The following is a 14,369-nucleotide window of genomic DNA, read 5'->3' as shown; positions in this document are numbered from 1 at the left end:
TTTATAGAGAAGTTTAAAAGATTTATAGTAACTGAGACAGCCAGAAATAACAAATTTGGAAGACTCACAGTTTCCATCTTCAAACTTTCTATCAGAGTTTTATATTCAATCCATCTATTATCATGAGATAGAGGTACAGATCCATGAAATGGAAATAGATATCCAGGAATAAGTCAGTAAATCTATAATCAAACATCTTTTGATGATGCAAGAGGCAAAGCATGAGATCTTCAATAGATGGTGTTGTTAAGAGCTGGGTGTCCTTGTGGAAAGAATGCAACTAGAACTGTACTACACCCTTTATAAAATAATGACCTCAAAATGCCTCAGGAACATAAATATGCATTACAACTGTTAAAGGAAAAAGCCTATATCTAAGATTAATATTTCTCAAGTTATATCACAACTGGAATCACTTAAAATGAATCTAATTCATGTTCAATTAAATCATGCACTTTTATAATTCAAAGGAGACTTTCAATAAGTGAAAAAATGTGTCACTGGATGGGAGAACATGTATTCATATTATACATTTGAGAAAGGTTTAGTGTCCAGAAGATATGAAGAAACTTAAACAAAAAAAGGACAAATGACCCAGCTTAGCATCACTAATCACTCAGGAAATACACACAAAGTCACATGAGATACAACTTCTTACCAAATAGAATAGTATAACTAAACAGTGGAAAATACCAAAATGGTGAGGACCTGGAAATGCTGAAACCATGCTACATTTGCTTTTGGAAATGGAAACTTTTGCAGTCAGTGTGGAGAACAGATGGGCAGCATTTCTAAAATTTAGAGTCTGTTACTATGTGACTGAACACTTCTATTTCAATATACACACACAAGGAAACTGAAAACATGTCCACATGAAAACTTGTACATGTACATCTGTAGAAAAATTAATCATAATAGCAAACACATGGAAATACTCCAAATGTCCATCAATTATTAGGCAAGTAGATCAAATGTAGCAAAATCACATAAAGCAATATTATTAACTTGTACAAAAGAATGAGTTATGGAAACTTCAGTCTGACATTCCCCATGGGAAAGAAGCCACTCACAAAAGACCACATACTGTGTCACTCCACTTGTGTAGTGTGTGAAATAGGCAAACCTATAGACAAATTACAGTGGCTGCCCTGTGGAGGATGGGTATAAAGCCTTCTGCAGCCAGACAGAGAGTAAGGTTGTTACAGAAAAGTGCAATCAGCCTGGCGGTGCTGCTGTATCTGTGGAAGCCTCAGTCTTGCATTCTCCTCCAGGAGATTTGTGAGGAGGGTCACAGAATGGGGCTCAGGGTCAGAAAGGAGAGGACTTTAGCATCCATATTCATTCACACCCTTCCCTTCTCAGGAAGTCATGAAGTTTTTTCTTGATGTTCTGCTGTCAGTTTCCCTGCCCCAGCTCATTTCTGTATATATACTCTATCAAATCCATGTCCTTGCAGGAAAATTGATGGGAGCTAGAGACCATCATCGTAGGGGAAATAAACCAGACATAGTATGTTAAATATTACACATCTTCTATGAACAATTTGAGAGAGAGAGAGAGAGAGAGAGAGAGAGATAGGACAATAAAGTAGAAAGTAGACTATTTCCTATGAGGAATGGGATCTGGGGAAGGGGAAGGACAGACAGGGGTAGTGGGGACAAAGTAATAAAAATATGTGCACCTACCTATGTTCTAAAATGAATCTCACTATTATGTATTGTTAATATGACACAATAAGATAAATTTGGAAATTAGAAAAAGAAATAGCAATTGCCAAGAATAAGGGCAAGAGAGAATGGGAATGAAATACTAATAACTATGAGTTTACTTTTCAGAGTAGTAAAACAGATCACCAATAGATTAGTGTTAATACTTACACAAAGCACTGAATATGTTCAAAACTACCCAGTTGTGCACTTAAACTGTTGCATTTTGATCCATGAAGTTCACTATAAACAAAAAATATTGAGAATATTCTACTAGGCAAAATGTATTTTGTAATTGCCTAAGCAATGCAATCAATTGTGTCCCATGGTCATGTCATTAAACCATAACATCTAGGTTTAGTAAGAATATGAATTTAAAATGATAAAATATTATCAAATAAAGGTTGGATTATAAGACAGGAAAATCAAGGCAATTAGTCTGAGATAGGCAATGATTGCTTTCAATTTTCAAGGATAAAGGGATTTACATAAACAGACTACAATCACATGATAACAGATTGGAAAAATAAATGTTTCATCAAAGTGCAGTCCCCTTGTGGAACATTAAGACAGTTGATTTTGACAGATTTAGGAGCCAGAAATACTGAAGTAATGATATTTATTTATTTATTTATTTATTTATTTAATTTTGGTACCAGGGATTGAACTCAGGACCTTGTGATTGCAAGGCAGGCGCTGGAACCACTGAGCTACATCCCCATCCCTTGAAGTAATGATTTTTAGTGTGGTAGGTGGAGCACATTTCTGTAATCCCCACTGCTCAGGAGGCTCATGCAGGAGAAATGCAAGTTCAAGGCAATCCTATCTCAAAATTTAAAAAAAGAAAAGGTCTGAGTATGTAGCTCCATGGTGTGAGATTCTGGATTCCACCCCTCTGCTGGGGGGTGGGGGGTTGTTAAAGTTAATTTAAAACAAATGGTTTTACTCAGAATTTTGTTTAAGAAAACCAAGGTTATCAATTACAGAAACTTATAGTTCTCTATTTTCTCAAGCATTCAATACTGATTGAATGAGGGATAAAAGTATACATAGCAACGATGATTGTGCAGCATAATGGAATAGATATTTTAACCAAAATCATTAAAAAATCTACATTTAATATACAAATTAAAGAGTAATTTATAAGAGCTATTTTATATAGAAACTTAAATGAAAGAAGAGCCCACACTAACTCCCCACTTCTAAATGTTTGGGTAATAAGTAGAGAAGAATAGAGACAAAAATATTTCATACACGGTTTGAACACCAGTAAAACTGAAGACACACACCACCAGAGGACTGCTCTGTGGACAGAAATGCATGTGTTCACATCCAGATTCAATTGTGCCTCTTAGTCTTATACAAGCAAAGAGCCTTCAGATCCACCCTAGGCTGGAGACAAAAGCAGCCCAGAATCAGCTGCCACTTGTGGCGAGGCCCAGAGAGAACTGACATTTACAGAGGTGCACAGTCTCGGTGGACTGCCTCTTCTTCACCCAGCTAAAGGGTTATGCATTATACATATATCACAATAGTGTGTAAGAGATCTCTTCAATTAGAGAAGAAAAAGCAGAAGAAAAGCAAGTTTGGATAGGATAATGCAAGTGATCCCCATCCCCTTATCACCAAGTGTGGACTTTCCAAGGATCTCTATGAAGTCACAGGAACTTTCCTTTCCCCAGCAGCTTCTTAAGCCCCCTGGAGATGCCCCTGTTCCTCAGGCTGTAGATGAGTGGGTTCAGCATGGTCATGAGGATGGCATAGAAGACCAACACCATCCTGTCCTGCTCTGGGGTGTGTGTGGAGGTTGGTCTCATGTACATAAACATGCCAGGCCCATAGTAAACCCCAACCACTAACATGTGGGAGGAGCAGGTTGTGAAGGCTTTGTGGTGACTTTTGCCAGAGCCCATATGGATAACAGCTCAAAGGACACAGGAGAAGGAAGTGATGATGACTACAACAGGGAAGATTAGCATCACCATGCAACAGGTGAACAGCAGCCTTTCAAATGCTGTAGTGTCCATGTAGGAGAGAGGTAGGAGGGCTGCAACATCACAGAAAAAGTGGTTGATTACCAGAGAGATGCAGTAGGAGAATGACAGGGCATCTGTGTGCATGATGATGCCATCCAGAAAGCCCAAGATCCAGGAACCAGCAGTCAGGAGCACACGGAATTTCTGGCTAATGAGCACTGGGTACCTTAAAGGCTGGCAAATGGCAGCATGGTGGTCATAGGGCATTGCAGCCAGCAGGAAATATTCATGTCTGAGCAGGGACACATAGAGGAAGATCTGGGTCCTACAGCCTGCCAGAGAGATGGATTTCCTGCCAGACAGGAAGTTGATTGCCATCTTGGGGACAGTGGTGCAGACCAGCATGAGGGAGACCTGGCTGAGGAGGAAGTACATGGGTGTGTGCATCTGGGCATCCAAGCAGGACCATGGCTGTGTTTCCCATGTAAGGCACTATGAAGATGACCAGGACCAGGGTCAACAGGAAGGTGTGGATGGGGCTGTGATCAAAGATTCCCACCAGGATGAAGTCAGAGTTGAAAGTCTGGTTTCCCTATGCTATCCTGGATATGTTGCCTTATCTGAAAGTTAGAGAGAATACCAGCATATTTATTACTTCAATTTTCAAAGGAACATTGTACCAAGGCTCTCTACTGGGCAGTGTACCCAATGCATGCATAAGTCCCTCTTACCAACACTCAGTGACCTCATTTAGGCACATATGTTGGGAGACATGATCCAAGGCTATTTCACCATTTTCATTCATCCTTCAAAAGAATAGCACTTCCTTAATGGTTACATACTAGAGTTCATAAGAGCTTACTCTTTTCTCACAGGTAGAGTAAATAGAAAGTTTAGGAGAAAGCAATTATATTTGTCTATGCTAAATTATCCCTATAGTAGGAAACTCCTTGTTGAAATTCTTTTATCATTTTGATAGTCTCTTCAGTGCAAAGACCTTCTCCTCTTCTTTTCTTCCTACCATCTAACCCCCAGCCAAGTGAAAATACACTGGGGCCTTACCAAATGGAAACACATGCACACTTTGATTCAGACAACAAATTAATATCCTGTATTTTAACTTTTCCATCCTAGACCAAGCCATCTATTGTCTAATTTTATGAAAATATCTATGAAACTATTCAGAAAGGAAAAAGAGAGAATTCAGTTCTCTTTTAATAATTTCCTCTCTCCTAATTCTGTATGGAAAGGGAACTAAGCTTTTCCTTGTTTGTTTCTTAATGTGTGTTTGTGTTTTTGAGAAATTGATTTTTTTCCTCCTGCAGTAATATCTTTTAAATTGACTGATGTAAGCATGTAGAAAACAAGAGAGAGCTCATTCTTTGGTCTTTAAAAGTATCACTTCAATTTTGAGGAATAAGGGCATGTCTACCTCTACGAGTATAGTCAAGAGTGTAAGAAACACCCATCCCAGGCTGGTTCAGGAGGGGGAGGATCCAGGATGCCTTTGTGTGTGAAAGAACATTTTAGTCATGAGCCTGGAGACATATTTAGCATCTGGTTATAGGCACATGCTTCAACTTTGTTTCTAAATGAGGAAATATGAATAATCCAATTAAAGCTATTGGTTGAAAATATGGAGCAACATGGAATGATTTTCCATGTGGAGAAACCTCTCAGATGTTGAATGTATGATGGATGTAATAGGTTACCAGGAAGAACATATTGCATGGAGACCAGGGAGAAAATATCTGCATCTCTGGAGCCATGATACAGCCCAGGTAACAACAGTGGAAAAAGCAGATGTTGGATTAAAAAAGAAATCACCAATCAGGCCTTTCTAAAATGTCAGTTATAGTCTCTAACCCTGATTTTAAAATGTCTATAAAACATAACACAGAGTCATCTTCCAAATTAACTAACCCCAAAGTAAAACTCCCAGACTTCAAGATTTACCATCATTTTCTACTGACTTATTTTTATTTAGAAAAATAATGTAACATGAAGAAAAATTAAGTGTACAGAAGTAGGGGCATAGGCTGAAAATGAGTTCTAAATTGTAATCCAAAGAAAGATTGATCACAGATCCTGAGATGTTTAAAGATCCTGGAATTTTTAAAAGACATTGGGGAAGGAGGTGGAAATCTAAATTAGGAAGAGATCTGAAGTGACACAAATGTTTGGGAAGATCCCCAGTCCCCTGACTCCAGCATGCCCCAGGATCCTGTACTGTAGAAGAACCTGGGATCTCCACATGGCTACTCCACTGCCCTCACTGTGATTCAGTTCTGTGTGATTTACATCATCTCACCGAATTCTTCTTTGCTTCATTTTTATGCCACTGAGTCACATAATTTTGTTAATGTGTTTGATGATTCATATGGAACGTAAATAAGGAAACGAGGTAATTTGGGGTGAAAAATCACTTCCCTAACAAATTATAAACAAAAATTTGCACTAGATCAGTGGTTATGGCATGATGTTACTTATTTTTCTTTTCAAACAAAGGATGTTAATGTATGAGTTGTTTTTTCTAAACTAAAACCTCAGTATTTAGGTTTAATTGCAGTGTTGGTGCTTTGTGATACATTAGTGGGCTTAGGGTTGGAGTCTAGGCACTCATCTCTAAAAGGTTTGCCATCATTGCCCTAGATGGAATATAAGGATATTTTTACATGTAAATTTTAAAGTCTGATTTAAAGGAGAGGATTGAAGTTCTTTATATATAGTTGTTTCTATAAAGTCATTTTGATGCACTTATCTAACAACTAGAAGATACATTTATCATAAGTGTTTAATAAACATTTAAATAAAGTAAAATATCTCAGCCATTAAGAAGATTTTGTGTCTTTCTCTCTATCACACTTCTGCAGAGAGAACACAGGATTTTGATTGGGGTAGTGGCAAGCTTAGTATGTTGTCAAAAGTACATACACTATGATAATCTATAAAACATATACAATATTTAATAAACAGGCTAAGGAATATTTTCCTCTGTATAATTCTGCATTGTCCACTCCTTTTCTCATATAAATTATCTCATATTTTTCCTCAACAATGTCAGATTTTCAGACAAGGAGAGACCCTCACACTGGCCACACTCACAGGTGAGGGTCAAGGAACAGATTCCTATGCAGATCCTAGGTTCTTCCTTCCCTGGGAACTGGCACTCACTCTTGGATGGGGCTTCCTACTGTACAATGTTGCTTCCTCTCTCTTATGGAGGAGGAGATTCTAAGGCAGCCACCACTCACTCCAGAGGCCTTGTGACTCAGAGCCCTGTCCATCACAGAGTCCCAGACATAAAATCCCCACCTACACAGGGAGCCAGTCTCTTGACTGCATTACGGAGCACCTTGCCCTCTTTGGAAGCTCTCCACATAGCTCCCTTCACTCTAGTTAGTGTTACTGTCTGTGGTCATGCTTTACACACTGGCAGTTGCAAAGGACGACTGTCTGTGGTTTTTTTTAGATTTTTAAAGAAGTAATTTTGATCATAAAACTCAATATTCACAAATTAAAAAGAAAACATAAAGATTAAAAAGGAAAGCTTAATTGCAAAGTGAGCTATACCCACTTACCTGCCTTCTCAAATGTATTAACATTTTTACCTCTTTTCCAGGATGTCTTATCATTTCGGCTGAAATAAACATGAATTGAGCTGAACTTAATCAGGGCTCTGTTTTCTTCCATGCCTCCATGACATCCAGGAACATCATACTTTTCTTTTCCCTTGTTCTCTCTCCTTGCACTGTCCCTTCAAGCCCTGACACCCCAGGGATTGTCCTGATGACCAGGGCTGGCCAGTGTTGGCCCTGTACATCTGACAAACTATGTGGAAGCATATACTAAACACACATACACACACACACACACCACATATCTTATTTAACTGTGGTTCCTGATTCTAACTATTCCATTCAGATCAGTAACTGTCCAATTTGGAGGCCTTGGCAGGCACCTAAAATATCTTGGATTCTCACAAAGCTAACTGACTTATAAAAAGATTGTCCTATTTGATAAATAAGGTCAGCATATCAACTAGTGTAAAAAAGAGGCCTAAGTAGATGATTAGCATAACATATGTTAAAATTGATGGAATAGTCATTAGTATCAGAGGTCTTTTAAAATATAATTTCACTAAATTTATTGTAGAATTTGGCAGTGAAGCCATCATGACCTGGACTTTTCCTTGTTGGTGAGATTTAATAACAGTTTCAATTTCATTGACTGCTATTGGGTTGTTTAGAATTTTTATATCTTCTTGGTTCAGCTTTGGTAATTCATATGTGTCTAGGAAACTGTGCATTTCTTCTGTGTTTTCCTTCTTATTAGGATACAGATTCTTGAAATAGGTATTGATGAGCCTCCAAATTTCTGTAGGATCTGTTGTAATTTCTCCCTTTTCATTCCTAATTGCATGGATTTGAGCCTTTCTTTTTTTCAATAAGGTTGGCTAAAAGTGAATTTTATTTAATCTTTCAAAGAACCAACTCTTTAACTTGTTGATTTATTTTTGTATCATTCTCCTGATCTTCATTGGATTAATTGCTACTCTGACCTTTATGATTTCCACCCTTTTGTGAGCTTTGGGTTTGTCTTGCTCTTCTTTTTCTAGAAGGTTGAGGTTTAATATTAGGTTGTTCATTTGAGTTCACTCTGTTTTCTTAATAGGGCATTCACTGCTATGAGTTTCCCTCATAAGGACTGCTTTCATTGTGTCCCATAAATTCCAATATGTTGTATTGCCATTATCATTTAATTGTAGAAACTGTCTGATTTCTTCTTTGATTTAATCTGTGACCCATTTGTTGTTCAAGAGGATGTTAATTTCCCCGTGTTTACAATGTTCTTGTGGTTTCTTTTGCTGTTGATCTATAATTTCTTTGCTGTATGATCTGATAATATGCATGGGATAACTACAATGTCTTTGCATTTACTTAAGCATGTTCTAGGAGCTAGCATGTGGTCTGTTTTGGAGACTGTCCCATGTGCAGCTGAGAAGAATGTGTATTCTAATTTATTGTGATGGAACACTCTGTAGACATATTAAATCAATTTGTTCAAGAGCTTGGCTCATTTCCAGTATTTCATTGTTGATTTTTTTGTCTAGTTGATCTTTCTATTTATGACAGTGGGGTATGGAGTTCTACCACTACAATTGTATTAGTGCTTATTTGCTTTTTCATGTCCATTAGTATTGGTTTTATATAGTTGGGTGCACTGGTATTTGGTGCATATATATTTATGATTGTCATCTCTTTATCTTGTATTGGTCCTTTTACTAGATATAGTGACCTTTTTCATCTCTCTTAGTTAGTCTTGGCTTGAAATCCACTTTTTCTGCAACTAGAATATCTACCTCTCCCTTTTTTCTGAGTTCTCGATGCATGGAATATTTTTTTTTAATAGATACACTCAACCACCTCATTTTTGACAAAGGAGTCAAAAATCCTCACTAGAAGAAAGATAGACTCTTTAATAAATGGTGCTGCATAAACTGTTTCATTTTGCTGAATATAATATTAAAACTAAACCCATATCTCTCACCATGCATTAAACTAAAATTGAAATAGATGAAAGATCTAAATATTAAAACGGAAAAACTAAATCTCTTGGAAGATAGGTTAAGTAGAACTCTTGAAGACATTGGTGTAGGAAAAGATTTCATGAGAAAAATCTCAGTTGCACATGAACTAGCAAAAATAATCAACAACTGGTATCTCATCTTATTGAAAAGCTTCTGCACAGTGAGAGAAACCAACAGCAGAGCTAAGAAACAACACACAATGTGGGAAAAAAATTTTACCACCTGTTCTTCAGACAAAAGACTACTATCTAGAGTATATAAAAAACTAAAAAATTCAGACTCCCCCAAATTTAAAGACCCAATCTGAAATGAATTGACATTTCTCAGATGAAGTAGAAATAGCAAATCAATATATGAAAAAAACACTCAACATCACTGGCATTCATGAGATGTAGATGAAAACAACACTTTCTCACTCCAGAAAGAATGGCTGCTATCAAGAAATCAACCAATAACAAATACTGGTGGGGTTTCTGGGAAAAAGGAACCCTTCTACCGTGTTGGTGGGAATGCAGAATGGTACAACCACTGTGGTAATCAGTGTGGAAATTACTTGAAAATCTAAAACTAGAGGTTCTATTTTACTTAGCTATTCCCCCTTCCTGGTATGTTCCCAAAAGAATTAAAACCATCATAGCATAGTGATTCATGTACACCCATGTTTATAGAAGCACAGTTTTTAATAGGTAAATGTTGGAAACAACCCAAATGTCCATCAACTGGTGATTGGATAAAGAAGATGTGGTTCTTTTATAAACTGGAGTATTACTCAGCCATAAAGAAAGATAAACTAGTGTCATTTATAGCTAAATTGATGCACCTTGAAACCATACTCTTAAGTGAAATAAATAGGAAACATATGTATAAATACCAAATTGTTTCTCTATTGTGAGAAACAAAGTCTAAATGAGGTCTAAAATATACAATACATATTGTGAAATAGGAAGAAAATGCTCAAAGGGGAAGAGGAACTAGAGAAGGAGTGAGAGAAAGGAAAGAAGAAAAAGAAAAAAATGAGAAGAAAATAATGGAAACAAACCTTCTGTAAATAGGGAGGGATGGAGGATGGAAGTGAGGGAAGGGTGATGGGAAAAATAAGAATCAAGATATGTTATGTACAGGTACAAATTTCTTATGATGAATGTGATCATATTGTGCACATAAATAGTACCAATAAACTCAATGAAAAAATAAATATACATTCATTTTATATTTAGGAAAATTTTCTTTTTCTCTTTTCTGTGGAACAAAGTTAAGTAAGATATCAATTAGTCCTTCACTGAGGATACATATTTTTGTAGTTCTTACATTATTTTCTGAGTATGTAGAGAGTTATATAGTCACTTTTATAGCTCTCAATATATACAATAATATGAGTAATTTCAGTAAAAGAGAGCATCTTATACCATTTCTGTCCCTCAACTTCCCATCCAGTGTCTATGTAAAAGGCACTACTTTACATAGACAAAGACAACTCATTGCCTAGTTTGTTGACAGAAAGTTAGGACAAAATTTATCTTGCTCATAAATTATATAAGAAGAAAAATTCTTTCAGTAATCTACCAAACTCTATTAGGACAGTATTATGATGGTACAAAAATATGTAAGCAGATCAAGGTATCCATACACAGATGCACACAGGGAAGGTTCCTTACAGGACCAGGTTTCTAGTGGCAGCTGCCACTCCTAGTCCTTTCTAGAGCTTCAACATTGCTTATGGAGCCTTGAGCTCTGGAGTCTCTGAATTCTCCACAGTATTTTCCCTTCCAGTAAGATCACCGGCCAGAATCCACTTGGCATTACAGTTAGCCTAGACTGCCACGGCTGTTCCTTCACCTGAACCCAAACAATTGGATCTCTCTCAATGGAAAAGAGCACCGAAAATGGTGCTGCACCCATTTACAAAATGCTTTTATTAAATTCTCCTAGAATCTGCCAAGCTGTAGTGATATTTTTTACGGAAATAGAGAAAACAATCCTAAAATTCATATGGAAAACAAAAATAATTCAAATACACAAAAATTACTTGGAAAAAAATAACAAAGCTGGAAGTGAACACGATCTGACTTCTAAATAGACCACAAATCTCTAGTAACCAAATGGGAATCATGTGTCTTTAAAGAGAAACTTGCTTTTTCTAGTACATGGGATAATGCTGTTTGCTATTTGAGAATCACTTTCACATTCACATTTCATTCTCAGTCTTCAAGTCTTCAGGGGATTCCTCTACAAAGACGTTCTTCTGCCAAGAGTGAAAACCAGATGAGAAGGACTACACAGCTCCTATCCAACCACTCTGAGTTGGCTGAGTCTCTACTGAAGGTCAGAGCTCCTGCCAGAATCCTCAGGACACAGCCCCTGGAAGATTGGCAGCAACTTCCCCTCCTCCCTGTGGACACATCTTACACAAAACATCCCTGGTCTACCTAGAGGGGGTGAATGCACCCACCTGCCTCCTACTCACCTACTGATGCAGCCACTCCTGCCAGATGTATCAAAAAGTTTTGTGACTGTATGACCCTTCAGGAATGTTCTGTTAAGCTCTTTCCCTTTTCAAGAATATTCTGTAGCTCTGCCCCCCCCCTTTAGTAAGCATGCTTGCCTACCCTGTAGATCCCTCTCAAAGGAAGCTCCCATTTCTGATGAAATGCTCAGACTTTGGAGTTCGAACTCCTCTGAGCCCACCAGAGTAATAAAGGTTTTTCTCCAACTCTTTGAGTGACCTTTGCATTCTAGAGGCTCCATATTGTGAGCTGTGACCCAGAACCACCACACTGAGCTGTAACAATCAGCTGTGCCTCACAGCTGTGGCACTTGGCTGTGACACTGAGCTGTTCCACTTTGCCAAAGAACTATCACCCTCATTATCTGTAATATTCTATTTTTTAACGTTTGATGTACTTTGTCAATAAACAGAAATTGGATGTGGCAAAATGTTTATATGTCTGTGCTATTATTTGGCTTAGAATAAGCCAATTTTTCAGATGTTGCAAAAATTTTAAATAATGATCATTCTCATATTTTGGTGAATTTCTGTATAATTAATATTTTATGGTTTGAATCATATATGCATCAAATTATGGCAGTTGCTTAAAGGTGCAAATACTTTCCTGTTTCTCCAGAAGTTAGAATCAAATTGTGCAGTTGTGGACTAAGCTGGGGTCAGTGGAGAGAGCTGGACTTGTACAGTGTAGTGCAGAGACTAGGGATCCCCAGAGATTTTCAAGCAGAGAACAATGGGAGGAAGAGAAGATCAGCACTGAGGGCAGAGCAGTGTAATAGCAGGAGATGGTGTGAAACATGGAAGGGATACAGGTGAGGGTGGAAGAGCCCTAGGGGGCCCCACTAGTGTAGGGTTTAGCACCTTACAGACTTACAACTTATGATCTGAAAGTATGGTGGATATTAACAGGAAAAAGAAATACTATGAAAAAACACACACTGCCTCTTTTCAAACACTTATCCCATTGTCCTTGCCACTTTCTGAGGCAGGTAAAGAAGTCCTCTTTCCTGATGTCTTTGGTTGCACTGTCCTGGCTGCCTCAATGTCCTAAATCCATTCAAAACACTAAAGTACAGAGAGATTGTTTTTCATGATGAGCAAAGTGGTCATAATTGTTTCTATAAATAACATTTTATAATAATTTTTATTATTAGAAGTAACTTTAGAAACTGCAAAATATACACCCTCTAATCTATGTTCAATACAGATTTATATTTCATGTATGACATAAATATAAACAAATGATGCAGGAAGATGTTAAATTATTGGCAATACTGAATTTAAAGTAGGAGTGAGTTCACATGAGAGGTTGGGAAAGACTTCCCTGCATAATGGAAATCTGCTGCATGGTGAGAATTGACCAGACTGCATAAAAAGTCAGAAGCTTGCCATCTCTTTAGCATGGCTAATAAATATTTAAGTAGTGTCTCAATGAACTTTCCTTTCCAATAAGTTTAAATAATTTAGAAAGTCACTTTTTCATCACTGGGATAAAATGCAAAACACCTGCAACCTAAAGGAGGACAAGATGAATTTGATGCATGGACATAGTCCCTGGTTGGCTGGCTCCAAGGTAGAAACTGCACATGGTGGAAAGGCCTGCCATGAAGAGAAGTTGATAGCATTGAGGCAGGAAGAAGCCAGAGAGAAAAAGGAATAGTCAGGTAGGGAGATTCATCCTTTCAACTCATGCTACCAATAAACAGCTTCTCTGACCAGGTTTCTCTTTCTAGCAGCACTATCAGCTCTGCAGACAACAAACATCATCGAAAAGCCCAAACTTTGAACACATGGAGGACATTTTTAATCTAAGCCATAACATTCCAACCCTTTCCCTGAAAGACTGATGTCTATCTAATGCAGAATACATTTAGTCCTTCTTCAAGTTGCCAAAGTTTTAATAGTTCCATCACTGTTGAAAAGACCAAGTCCAAAGTCTCATCTTAGAATCAAGACAAAACCTTAGCTGTGAGCCCCTGTCAAAATCAAAATGAAAGTTAAACACTTCTGGCATACCATGGTGCAGGGTAAACATTCCAGTTCCAAAAAGGAGAAATAGAAGAATAGAAAAGAAGCAGACCAAAGCAAGAGCCAAACACAGCAGGGCAAATATTACATCCTATATCTCCTCCCAGCACCTGGGCAAGTTGTGGTGAGTGATGAACTCCATAGGATTAGGGCAGCCCAACCCTTGTGGTCTCCACTCACTTACTGGTTCTTCCCAACTGCTGATTCATGTTTTTGGCACTTCTGACTTCCGGTCTCTCCACTTTACTTTTCTCTTGTCTCTCATAACTTCACATGCTCTCCTCTCAGGGCCACACTGTTTGGCCTCCCAGGCTTTCTTCTAACATCTGGGTGGAGGCTTACATGACCACATAACTCTCACATTCTCTTTCGCTATAAAACTAACACCACATGGATGGCATTCCAAACCTAAAATAATATGAAAATATTATATACTTGCCTAAAAATTTGTTATTCCAAAAACATAGGCATAATGAGTATTTTGTTTAGGACTGAATGTGAAAAAAAGGATTATTTTAAAAAATGTAGTATAGGGCAAAGCAAAGAGATAATTAGACAACACATTC

General features: G+C 37.6%; 1 pseudogene; it reads right to left on the bottom strand.

Moving 5' to 3' along the window:
* Window positions 1-3,364: 3,364 nt before the first annotated feature.
* On the bottom strand, window positions 3,365-5,988 carry LOC101720432 (olfactory receptor 2M4-like; annotated as a pseudogene).
* Between the last annotated feature and the right edge of the window lie 8,381 nt (window positions 5,989-14,369).

Source organism: Heterocephalus glaber, unplaced genomic scaffold (assembly GCF_053883595.1).
Source record: "Heterocephalus glaber isolate CG9 unplaced genomic scaffold, H.glaber_assembly_v1.0 deba00001461, whole genome shotgun sequence".
In the NCBI taxonomy this organism is placed as follows: domain Eukaryota; kingdom Metazoa; phylum Chordata; class Mammalia; order Rodentia; family Bathyergidae; genus Heterocephalus; species Heterocephalus glaber.
The sequence above is the reverse complement of the archived record's forward strand: the minus strand, read 5'-3'. Positions and strand labels throughout refer to the sequence as shown.